At 39.4% G+C, this 11,974-nt stretch overlaps 1 long non-coding RNA gene across 1 annotated transcript; it reads right to left on the reverse strand.

The window, feature by feature from the left end:
* Positions 1–2,575: 2,575 nt before the first annotated feature.
* LOC142421766 (uncharacterized) lies at positions 2,576–8,245 on the reverse strand. The gene is made up of 3 exons (XR_012778974.1): positions 8,090–8,245; positions 6,549–6,627; positions 2,576–3,607 (listed from the first exon to the last, which is right to left on the reverse strand). It is a non-coding gene; the product is annotated as an uncharacterized LOC142421766 (long non-coding RNA).
* Between the last annotated feature and the right edge of the window lie 3,729 nt (positions 8,246–11,974).

Below are 11,974 nucleotides of genomic sequence, written 5' to 3' on the forward strand. Positions count from 1 at the left end.
TAATTTCTGCCGTCAATAGTATTCTCAAACTGGGCAACTCCCCTTGGAACAGGGAGCTGTAACAGCAAAGCCTGTGCGAGTGAAAGAGCAAGACAATTCATTAGACGACTCTGCAGCAGCTAAAAGTGGCGGGGGATGTCAGCCCGTGCTCCTGTGCTTCAATACTAATGAGAGTCATTGCATATTCATAACCCTAAATACAGTCAGCTTCTGATAAAAACTTTTGTCATCGAAGCTTCACAGCAAGAGCAAAGCATTGCACTCCTCATGTCGTGGCACTTCCACCAAGCCAGAGCGAGAGCAAGATTGATTGTTTTGCAACGCAGCCTGACAGGGAACTAAGAGATACTGCCCCAAGGGTCCCGAAACTAAGCTTAGTTTGATTACAAAGCTCCAAGTAATCAAAGAAACAAAAGAGAGGGGGGAAAATGGGGGGAAGAATGTTGTTTTGTCTTGTTGGTGGGTTTAGGGCTTGGGTTTTTTTATTATTTTTTAAAGATAAAGGAGGCTCTAAAGATGTAGCTTTCCTTATTGAGTGTTGAGAGTAATTATCTGTTAGGCGTTTAAAATGGTTCATATCAATTTTTATCACGGAGGAAGAAGAACGGCAAGCACTAGCAAACTTGTTCCCATGTTGTAGGAACACTGCTGCATGTCTTAATAGATACAAATCTCTAAAACTGTATGAAGTTTCACGTCAATATGAATAGCAAAGATTAGTGAACTCAACCTGTCAGATATTAAAATCAGCTCTGCCAAGTGTTGCGCTACCCAGAATTCACTTCTTGCAGGTTCCTTTTCATTTTTGTTGTCAGCTCCTTCTTCTTCTCATCATTGTTGCTATTTTTATTATTAGTTTTGAGAAACTACCCGTCTGCTTTGCTGGCAGTCAAATCCTGAAGGTGCACAGCTCTGCTAGCCTTTGACCTTGCAATACCTGTCTGCTGGGGCAGCTGTTAGCATCCCCTGGAGTCAAAGAAGAGAAACGTATGTTTCAGCACCCACTTTGAAAAAGCCTTGAGCATTTTCTCACTCATAATGATGTCTTCAGCTGGAATGCCAGCACATTTCCACATCTTTTTGACAGGCAAGCAGACTATAAAATATACATAAAATTAAATAAAACAGGACATTAACACAAAGGTTTCAAAATCTGATTACAGTGCAGAGTTGGAATTTCTTTTCCAGCAATTATAAAATTGTGCATTTGGGAAAAAAAAGAACTGCACGGCTCAAGAGAAATCATGAAGGATTAAGGATGGGGAGGTTTCTCTAAACTGTTAAATATCTCAGTCATATGTATACAGGCTTTGAAAATAGAGAAATCTTGTAGTTATGATTGATTGAGGTAACTGATTATCCACAGATATTTTAAGTGTTGAGACATTAAATTGTCAGCCATATCAGTTTGATTGCAGTAAAACATGAAAACATTGACTTTTGTCTAGTTAGAGAAATTTATTTTTCCCAGAATGACAATCCTTTAAGTAGAAACCAGGCAACTTGCCAGCTCTCCATGTCATACATTGAAGTTTGCAAATGCAACCCATATTTTCAAATGTTTTTCAAGGTTCAATGAATGGTGCATAGGTCTTTGGCAAATAGTCTTGTAATAAACAGATTTCCATATACTGCTTCAATCTTCCTTAAGCCTGGTGTAGACTAGTATTTATTCATTACAAATAAATGAATGACATAAACGGTGGTTTGCATTCAAGGTGTATACGTATTCAGAGCTCTTCACTTATGTAAAACATTTCTCTAAAAGAAACAGTAACCCTCCTTGGACTGAAGCTATAGGAACAAGTTTGATTAATATGTTTTACAAGCCTGAAGTAAATGCTCATCACAACTGTCAGCAAGCTGACAGCTTTCAAAAAAGAGCCTTTGTTCCCGGAATGAGTAATTTGTGTGATCTTCTTTAAGATACCACACTCAAAACCTTAGAGGGAGAAGGTGTTACATTCAAGCGAATTTTACTCAAAATGTGATTGCTGTTAAGTCTGCTTTGTATTCCGGTTCCTTGATACGCACACAGTATTTGACAGGATAGCGACTTTTTTTTTTTATTTGTTGTTCTTGCTTGTCAGAACACCTGTGCTTTCTCGTTAGGCAGAGGTGTACTCGACGAGTTTTGTACCTACGTGCGCGGGAGAGCCACCATTACCCAGTGCCCTGCACCACTTTTGTGCTTGCTTGTGGTTTAATAGGTAAAGCCTGGGTGCAGAGAATTACAGGATACCTTAAAAATTACATTAGATGGACTGAAAGTGTAAGGAAGTAGACCGAAAGTTGGAGGAATGATTGAGCGATACCTTGAGAAGAAAAGGGAACAACTATTCCCTCTTTCCTGGGGTGTTAAACATTTTCTCCTAACTGGAGTAGTAACACCTCTGCCACAAAGAATTAGGCAGTGGCACGTTGTGTCTCCAGCATTTACAAGCAAGTACCTCAAGAACATGTCAACTGCTGACAAATAAAACTGAGGTTACCCATTAGCATGGCAAAATATTTCCTTCCTGACCTCTTCAGGCAAAAAGGTTACTACACAGCATGAAGCATTAGGTTTGATTACTTTTAGATTGCCAAACTTTGCTCTCAATTGTATAACTTCGAAGCTGGAAAAGAGCATTCGGCTTAAATAGTCATATTTATCTGTTTATATGCATAGCTACAGTGAATACTAACAATGAACTAATCCAACCCTTTTAAAAAATCCAGTCAAAATATTTGATTGAATGGCACTGGATCCCAGTTTGATTTCAAGCCAGATAGAGGAATTTATCTTTATTTCTGTCCATCCATGTGGGTCTGCGTAGAGCAGAGGAGATGCTCTTTGTCGTCCGCCTACCTTCACTCAACTATTGTTCTCTCTTAGAGCCTTTGAGTGAAGCCAAGGTAAGTCAGTCTCAGACTGAGGTCTAAGCACTTGCTTTGCAATTTGACATGCTAAATAAAACCTATGTCCAAGGCGTGTCACCCGAGTGACGAAGGTGTCCTTCCCAAAGTGAGGTGAACGAACCTGGATGTGCTCCTACACCCAACAAGATGTGGTTAGTATGACAATAGGACACTGTTGCCTGTATTATTTACAGGTTTAGAGCACCAAAAAGCCTGATTTAATTGCTGGTTGAGTTATTGTTATTCTTTTAAATATGGAATTGCCTGAACACAAGCTAGCTCACTGCTCCTCACAAGCAGATCTTGCATGGGTCTCCGCTGGCAGCGTTGACATCCTTGTAGGCTCTTGTAGTTTGCTCCCACAGGACTAATCAGGAGAGTCAAGCTCAGTTTTGGGAGCAGACACAGCCCCAGCTTGGGTATGGACAGACAGACAGGTTGCTGTGTAGTGTGGGACCCTGCAAGGAGCTGGCAGAGACCGTCAGAGCTCAACAGCCACCTCCGTTGCCCCAGTAGTCTTCCACTGGCCAAATTAGTTTTACAGCCCCTCAATGCAACTTATTGACAATAGCTAGCTCTTACCTTCTCCTTCCCAGTCAGCTGTATGGACACGTCCAGAGTAACACAGCAGAGGTGATTATCCATCCTAACCATTTGCTAGTACAATTTTAATTCACCTTCATGCAGGGGGGAGAGGATCGATGCACTACAAATAATAAAATAATACCCGGTTTAATACAAGGTAGAAGTCCATTCCTTCCTACACAGCAATTTATTTCCTTAAACACCCTCTTTAGATTATCCTTATCATAAGATTTTGGAAAGTCCAGGGGTTTTTTAATTCCTTGCTCACTTTTACCTGTTTTGTCCTAATTCATCTCCTTTTTGCAGAAAAAGTGTTATTTTAGTCCTTTCAGGTTATTCTCCTCTATGTCCTGCATTATCATCCTCTTTAGAAGAACTCAAGTTTTCCCAGCACCGAAATGAGTCTGGATTTTCACACCATTTTTAAAGAGAAACTCAGAACCCTGAAGTTAACAGTATTAGTCCCTTTCAATCACTAAGAAGGGGGATGGGGGGTGTTAAATATTATTATTACTATCTCAAAAAGACAAAGTATATTCCCATCTATACATACTGTACTTAATAATTTTCTAGCTTCAGAATTCTGGAGGGAGATCATTCAGTCCTGGTAATTTGCTATTACTGAATCCCTCAAATTGCTCCATCGTTTTCATGCCATACATCAGCCTGTTAAGGCCACACTTTTATTTCCTGTGAAAAGTGACCTTGGAATAGAATTTAGAAATAAAAATACATTAAAAGAATGGGGGAGCAGATTCACTAGAAAAAGGTTAAGTTCTGAGTATTGGTAAGTGTTGACAATAAGGAGATGTGATAAAAATCTATAAATATTTGAGGGCTTTTAACAGTAATCATGAAGAAAAAAATTACTGACTTTGTCATTAAAATATTTGTCCTGATGTATCTATGTTATTGGAGAAAATGAGCTCAGTATTTCAGACAACGTGGTGTGGTAACTGGTGTTAATTTTAAATCTTTAATCAAAACCACTGTAAGATAATCAACTGAGATAATGGGGTGACAGTATGAATAAGAAAATAGAGGGATACATCTGGAAATTTTATTTGAAGGCATAATCCACTGAATTATGCTGCAGCATCCCAGATTAATTTGCAGAATCCCCATTAACTAGATAAAACTCCAGTGAAATGTACGGTCAGAAACAGCCGTCCTTTGACGTGGGGATTAGGGAAGTGGAGAAAGAAAGAAACAAAGGAACAGGGAAATTCAACATCCAACCTGGCTGTCCCCTCCCTTTAGCACGTGGTACTGTCTACATACGTACCCCTTGCAGTGGTAATTAATTTAATAATATGATATCTGTTCTAGAGATCTCTGGCTATCTTTATTTCTCATAGCTTCTTTGATCTTTTATTCTTAACTGCTCCTGGCCTGTCAGTGTATGCTGTAATCTATTTATGTCACCTGGCAGAGTTTCAACTCTGAAATTTCTTTGAGTTCTTGAGGTCCCGCCTTAACTTTATACTTTCCTAAACTCAAATTAAAACAAATAAAGCTGAAGCAGGATTGTTTCCAACTGCTTCAGGGGAAGCATGAAGGCATAGGAGTTATGGCTAGCTTGGTCCACATGAATGGCCCTCATTTGGTTATAAACTGAAAGTTCCGTGGAAAGGTAGACCCAAATGAGATTAAGTAATCACAGTTAAATCTGTGGTAGAGCCATGTGATAGTTTCAAGTGTATTGAATGCTGATTTATCTCATATTTCACTATCTGTACTCATATACCTTATATTTTGAGGACACAAAACTCAGTGGTGCAGTTGACACAACTGAGGGATGCGATGTCATCCAGAGAGACCTGGACAAGCTGGAGAAGTGGGCCCATGTGAACCTCACGAGGCTCAACAGGGCCAAGTGCAAGGTCCTGCAGCTGGGTCGGGGCAACCCCCAGTATCAATACAGGCTGGGGGATGAAGGGATGGAGAGCAGCCCTGCCGAGAAGGACTTGGGGGTCCTGGTGGATGAAAAGCTGGACATGACCCAGCAATGTGCGCTCGCAGCCCAGAAGGCCAACCGTATCCTGGGCTGCATCCAAAGCAGCGTGGCCAGCAGGTCGAGGGAGGGCATTCTGCCCCTCTGCTCTGCTCTGGTGAGATCCCCCTGCAGTTCTGTGTCCAGATCTGGGGTCCTCAGCACAGGAAGGACATGGACCTGTTGGAGCTGGTCCAGAGGAGGCCACGAAAATGATCCAAGGGCTGGAACACCTCTGCTGTGAGGACAGGCTGAGAGAGTTGGGGTTGTTCAGCCTGGAGAGGAGAATGCTCTGGAGAGACCTTATAGCAGCCTTCCAGTACTTAAAGGGGGCTATAAGAAAGATGGGGACAGAGTTTTTAACAGGGCCTGTTGCAATAGGACAAGGCGTATGGTTTTAAACTAAAAGAGGGGAGATTTAGACTAGATATAAGGAATAACTTTTTTATGCTGAGGGTGGTGAAACACTGGCCCAGGTTTCCCAGAGAGGTGGTTGATGCCCCATCCCTGGACACATTCAAGGCCAGGTTGGACAGGGCTCTGAGCAACCTGCTCTAGTGAAAGATGTCCCTGCCCATGGCAGGGGGGTTGCACTAGGTGACCTTTAAAGGTCCCTTCCAACCCAAACCATTCTATGATTCTATGATTCTATATTTTATTATTCAGTTAAGGGAATACTTTGTGCCACCATCATTTCCTCTACTCGTCATGACATAATGTTAACTAGTTCGTGCTGCGAAAGGGTTAATCACTATCAAATAGTGTACTTCTCAATTAAATAGGCATTAGCAAAAGGCCACCCTTTTGATTAATAGTCCTAGAGTTTTCCTTCTCTACTTCAGCTGGTCCACAGCGACTTGGAATATTATTTGCAGATCAGATCCCTCCTCAGGTTTCCACAACCCAGTGGAGGCAGTTAGCTTAATGCAGGTAACACCAAACCTGCAGCAGTGTCTGCACTGGTGCTGTATGTGTCTGTTTTAATTAAAATGGATGGATGGGTTTGGTAATTGGTTTAGATGGATGTGTTTGAGTTTGCAACATCTTTTTATCCATCAGGTTTTCTTACCTCGTGTCTGGGACAAAGGAGGCTGCCTGCTCTCCGCTCATTTTGCTCTTGCACTTTCTAGGGTCACAATCCTGGTCACCTAAAGGTATATGAGAAGCAAAGAGTTTCTATGGCCCTCATCTTTTTTTTGTGTGGCTGTTCGATCTAGCCGTTGTCTGGCCCTGTGTTACCTCATGGCAATAGGACAAACTGACAGTTTCTCGTAGAAGAAGCTACATGCTCAACACAGCTGAAAAAAAGTACTATGGACATTTCCAGCAGTAGGAATGGTTCTCTCATTCCTATTGTTTAACAATTCTTTTTTTTTTTCTTTGAAAATGCAAATCAGCATCATTATATTTGGAAGGTAGAAATTTTTTTTTTTTTTTTAACAAAAAACAAAATGAAATCGTCTATGAATTTAACCTTTCTTCTTTCCCTGAATCTTCAGCAAGAAATTGTGCTAACATTGAAACAGGTAATAAATTTCAGTACTTTCTTACATATACCACTTTCAGTTATTTTTCTACCCTAAATGTCATCAACACTTTTAATGATATTATTTAAAAAGTAAAGCTTCCAATTCATCAGACAGGGTATCTTTTCTAGGTTTTAAAGCACAAAGAAGAATTTGGAAAAAAATTAGAAAGGCAAGCTGGTATTCTATTTTTAATTCCTGAAGGATACCTTTTTTTAGGTATAAAGCTGAGGAAGGACAATTATTCTCTCCCATAAACATTTTCTGATTTAGGACTTTGGAATTCTGGCACATTCTTTTAGGTTTTTTGCTATTATATCATACTAATCATGTGTGCAAATAAAACATATTAAATAAACTTACCGAGAACAATTTTCGGAAATAAAAATGGCTTCTTCTTTCTTTTTTTTTTTCCTTTTCCAGACTTCATAACCTGCTCCAGAAAATCATACAAGCCTTTCCAGGAGCCAGATCTCAGCCTCCCCTTTCCTTTGTCTCCGGTGTAACTTTTGCTGAAACAGCCCTGCTGCCAATTGATTAATATTTTCTTTGCTACTGCTTTGTACCTGCAACCAGTAGAGTGGCATAGCAAACAGAGCAGGTAGGCATGCAATCCAGTTATCGATTGGCACAGGGAATTAATCATTTGCTAATAGATGGGTTGTTCATATGGCACTTTATATTTAGTTTGTATTTTTGTAAAGTAAATATTTATATACATTGTTCACATAATGTATTACACGTGTCTCTGTGTGTGAAATATATGAAGGTTATTTATGGTCTGTGTCAAAAGGTTATGAACAAATTTAATTTATGGAGAGGCATCACTATTCCCTTGTGATCACGGCAGTAGTTGTTTTTCACATGTTTCTAAAGAGAATAGAGACCAGTCTTAGCCTGTTTGGCGCTCACCAAAACCCATGGCTCTTAAGCTCCTGGCAGTGGTTCTTTAAACTAAGTGAGGCTATCTGGCGCTAAAACTGACTTGGAGATGTTGTAACATCAATTATTAATGGGAAGTAATGCGGACCGCAAGTCACAGCACCATGCGTGAGCAGCGTTTCCACTTAGAGGAGACAGTCACCTGGAAATCTGCAGGTCTTTCCTTATCCTCTCTTTCTGCTGCAAGGAGTTCTCTGTGACTGGATGCGGTGTCCTACAATAAATGCTCTGATGCTCATGTTTTGAGAAAAAGAGAGACGTATTTGGTTCAGCGATCATTTTTCTCCTTCTGGGCCAACCTTTGGAGTGCATTCTTGAGCCAGGTAGAAGAGCTGTTGGGCAATACACAAAGTCACTTGATGGCACAACACATCAGTTCCTATGATGAATATAATCACCAATTTAGGGCAAAGAAGTAATAATTTTCTTCCCACATAATTTTCTTTCCACTCTTTTAGTATGCCAGGAAAATGATAGGTCTTCAGCAGACTACCAAACACTATTTTAATAACTCTCATATTAATCAATGAAAGGAAATATGAATGTCACCAATAATTGCGTTTGTTGTACTAGATGTCTGGAAAAATAATCTTTATCAAGATACTCACAAAGCCTTTTCTGTTGAATTTCTGGCCCGTTCCAATAAGTTTGTATTTGCATCAAATCATATTCTGCAACCCTTCATGATAGGTCAAATGTGTTAATCACTGTTTTCACATTAAAAGTTGCTTGCAAAGAAGTACTAGTATGTTTTCTCTGTATATTTTTCACTAAACATTAGCAAGTCTTCTGTAGGACATGCTAGCAGCCTCTTCATTTGTTACTGTGATTTTTGGTTATTAAGGGTATTAAAATATAGAGGAAAATTATCTATTTCAAAATTACTTGTTACTTATTACATATTTATTATTTTAACAGGATTTTAACATTTGGCTCTAAAAATTTAGATGCTTTATTATATTTTGATACATTTATTTTTACAGAAATTTTGAAATGAAGTTAGAATGATTCTTCTATAATCAAGAAACATGCTTTTAACTAGCCTGTAACTCATCTATTGCACGGTAATTACAGACGATGCAACAGCTTAGAATATTTACATAAGCTGTTCAGACACAGTAAACAATCAGCAAAAACTTTAATAACATCAGATTAAATCTTGAAGTTATTAATTCATTTTTAGTCAGTACTTACATGTATAAACATTCAGGGGAGTGATTGCAAAGAGTACATGATGACCCCAAGATTTCACCCAGCGCTAATAGATTTAGTCTGAGGTTTCTTCCTTGCTGTTACACACTAAACGATCCCATCATCAATTAATCTGAATGTTTGCTTTAATATAGTTATTTTATGACTGAAGTTTGAAGATATTTCCTCAAACTAGAGATATTTTAGTGGTTTAATCTCATAATAAGTATTAAACATAACTTGACAATATAGATTATCAGACTGAATGGTTTTAATAAACTTAGAGTTAATTTGCTGAAAAATCATAATTACTTCTTTTTTAATCAGAGCTTGAGTTCATGAAGGGGGGAAATTAACTTTCTACATATGGCCAAATCCCTAAGTCTCCAATTCAGAGAAAATTCCTATTCAATGTAGTCTTGCCTGAGTGAGGTATGAATAGGGATTTGACTGTAGCAAATATAGCGCCCAGAAAAATTCTGTCTTTTCCTGGTGTTACTATTAAGACAGTTACTATTCAACATTGTGCTTCACACTAAATTGGCTTTGCCAGACCATACTAATGTTTATAAGCTATCAGTATCCAATTTGTCCTATTTGTAAAGAATGGTACAAAAACAGTTCTTGGTTACTATAAGTCAGTTTCTTTTTCTTTTTTTTTAATTTTCCAAAGGTTATGACACCAGGCTGTTTGTATCTCAGCTGCCAGACGCATAAATGATCAAATTAGGAGAAGCAGGAATTTTTTTACTCTGAAGTTTATACGATAAATTATTATTCAAGAAGTGCACAAGAGCAGAGAGCTTCCCTTAAAGAGTCTCTGAGACAAGAGATGTAGTTTGATACCAGGTCAAAAGAGTTTGCTCATCAGAAGGCCCCAAGGATAAGTTTTCTTCCAGGAACTCTGAATTTATTTGAGGACCAGTGTCTATGACCATCCATTACAGTTATCCCAGAGCTTTACACGGAGGAATTTTATCAGAGAAAATCATTAGTAATTTGTATTATGAATATGAGTTTGATTATGATTTTAAAATTTTCTTGTCTTTTTCAGGTTTTTTTTTTTTTTAGCATATGAGGAGTAAATTAAGTCCATACTTGGTTATTTAACTCCAGTTACTCTAACTAGTAAGTCTTCACACTGCAGGTGGATTGCAAAGGGATTTTGGCAGTGCATCCAACATATTGAGAAAACCCATTTTTCCTGCTAATATTTTCCATTCTAAGTCAGTCTCCTGCCAGTGTTTGCGGTGACTGTCACAAAAATGCAGGGAATAGGCTGACAAGAGATCCTTTAGAAATCAAACCATATGAAGAATTTTATTAATATGCATTGTATACCGAGTCCAGTTCTCTATTGTTCCCCCCATTACACAGCCTCTGCAATGTGGGTTTGAAATTACCAAAGCTGAACTTTGGTAATTTCTATGTCAACATGGTTATAATGAGTAATGGCTATGTCAACATGGGCAGCTTATCCCACGCTCCAACCCCAAACTGCTTGCAGCCCCACCCAGATGTCTCTTGGACCCTTAAAATGTGAAACTGATGTTTGAGCTCTGGCCCTCTGGGAGTGTTGGCCGGTCCTCAAGATCCAAGCCCTTGTACTCTGCATGGTATCCCCTGGCTGTCAAAAATTGCCAGGATTCGTGTCCAACTAAAGCAAGGAAATTGCCATTGCTGGGAGATGGTGTATTGCCACTGCTTCTGGACAAAGAGTTAAACTGTTTGCAAACAGCCCTCCCCTGGTACCCGAGGTCCTGGCACAGGCAGAGCATTACGCTGCTCGCACACAGCATTTTCCCTGCCCCTTCTTCCTGTGGCTCATAGCTGGCACAGGCAGCAAACTAAACTGCTTTTAGATAGCACAGTTTTCACAAAAATTAAGTTCATGTTCTATAACGGCACTCCAGGCTAATTTTTTTTTTTTTCCTAAAAGCCTGCCATTTTAAAATGCCTCATATATATGTATATATGTAGAAGAGATCATACACATATATAATCTCTTTTACTTAAAAAGTAAGAAATTGTATATATACATATATATGTGTGTGTGTCTGTGTATCATCTCTCCTAATTTAAAGGACTATACAAAAGGCTCGTCAGCATTTTGCTACAGAGATAGAAGTGGGAGAGAAAGTGGCTTATTAACACATGGAATATCACCTGCCATCTGGAGAGGCTCAACCCACACTGGAGATGTAAGGTCCAGACACAAATTTCTGGTGCATGATCCCAGACCTCAAGATCCATCAGTCAGAGGCATGTCATCTAGTTTTAGCCAGCATTTTACACCCATTTGGCATCAGTATAAAGGCCTACACAAGGTGCGGGGCGCAATAGGGAATTAGTCCCACTGAGCTTAATAAAAACCCAGGGAGGGGAAAAAGACATAGTTCATTTGTGGAGCCCTGAGATAAGTAAGTTTTTTATAACTTAAAAATGTTCTCATGTGCCAGTATAAAACAAAAGAGCTCCAGTACAGCCAAGAGGAAAGTATACAACACAAATAAAAACACATGGAGACATTTAGAAACAAACTAAAATTTGTCTTCTACAAACCCCCAAACACACACTCCCCTGTTCTTCCTACAGCTTGTGAGGAAAGGGTGGTTCTGGGCTTCCGCTCCAGATGGAGAGCTCAGCAGCATATTCCCATTCCAGCACTTCTTCCAAAACTGCCGCGTTATCCCGCTTTCTCTAACACCTGCTACAAAATATTTCACACTTGTTCTGTCTCGCTCGAGGTACAGGGGGAAAAGGACACTGGCACCATCAAAGGTTGTGCCCAACACTGCAACTGACACTTAAAGCAAGCCACCCCCTTGCGTTACTT

This window comes from Mycteria americana, chromosome Z (assembly GCF_035582795.1).
Source record: "Mycteria americana isolate JAX WOST 10 ecotype Jacksonville Zoo and Gardens chromosome Z, USCA_MyAme_1.0, whole genome shotgun sequence".
Classification (NCBI taxonomy): Eukaryota; Metazoa; Chordata; class Aves; order Ciconiiformes; family Ciconiidae; genus Mycteria; species Mycteria americana.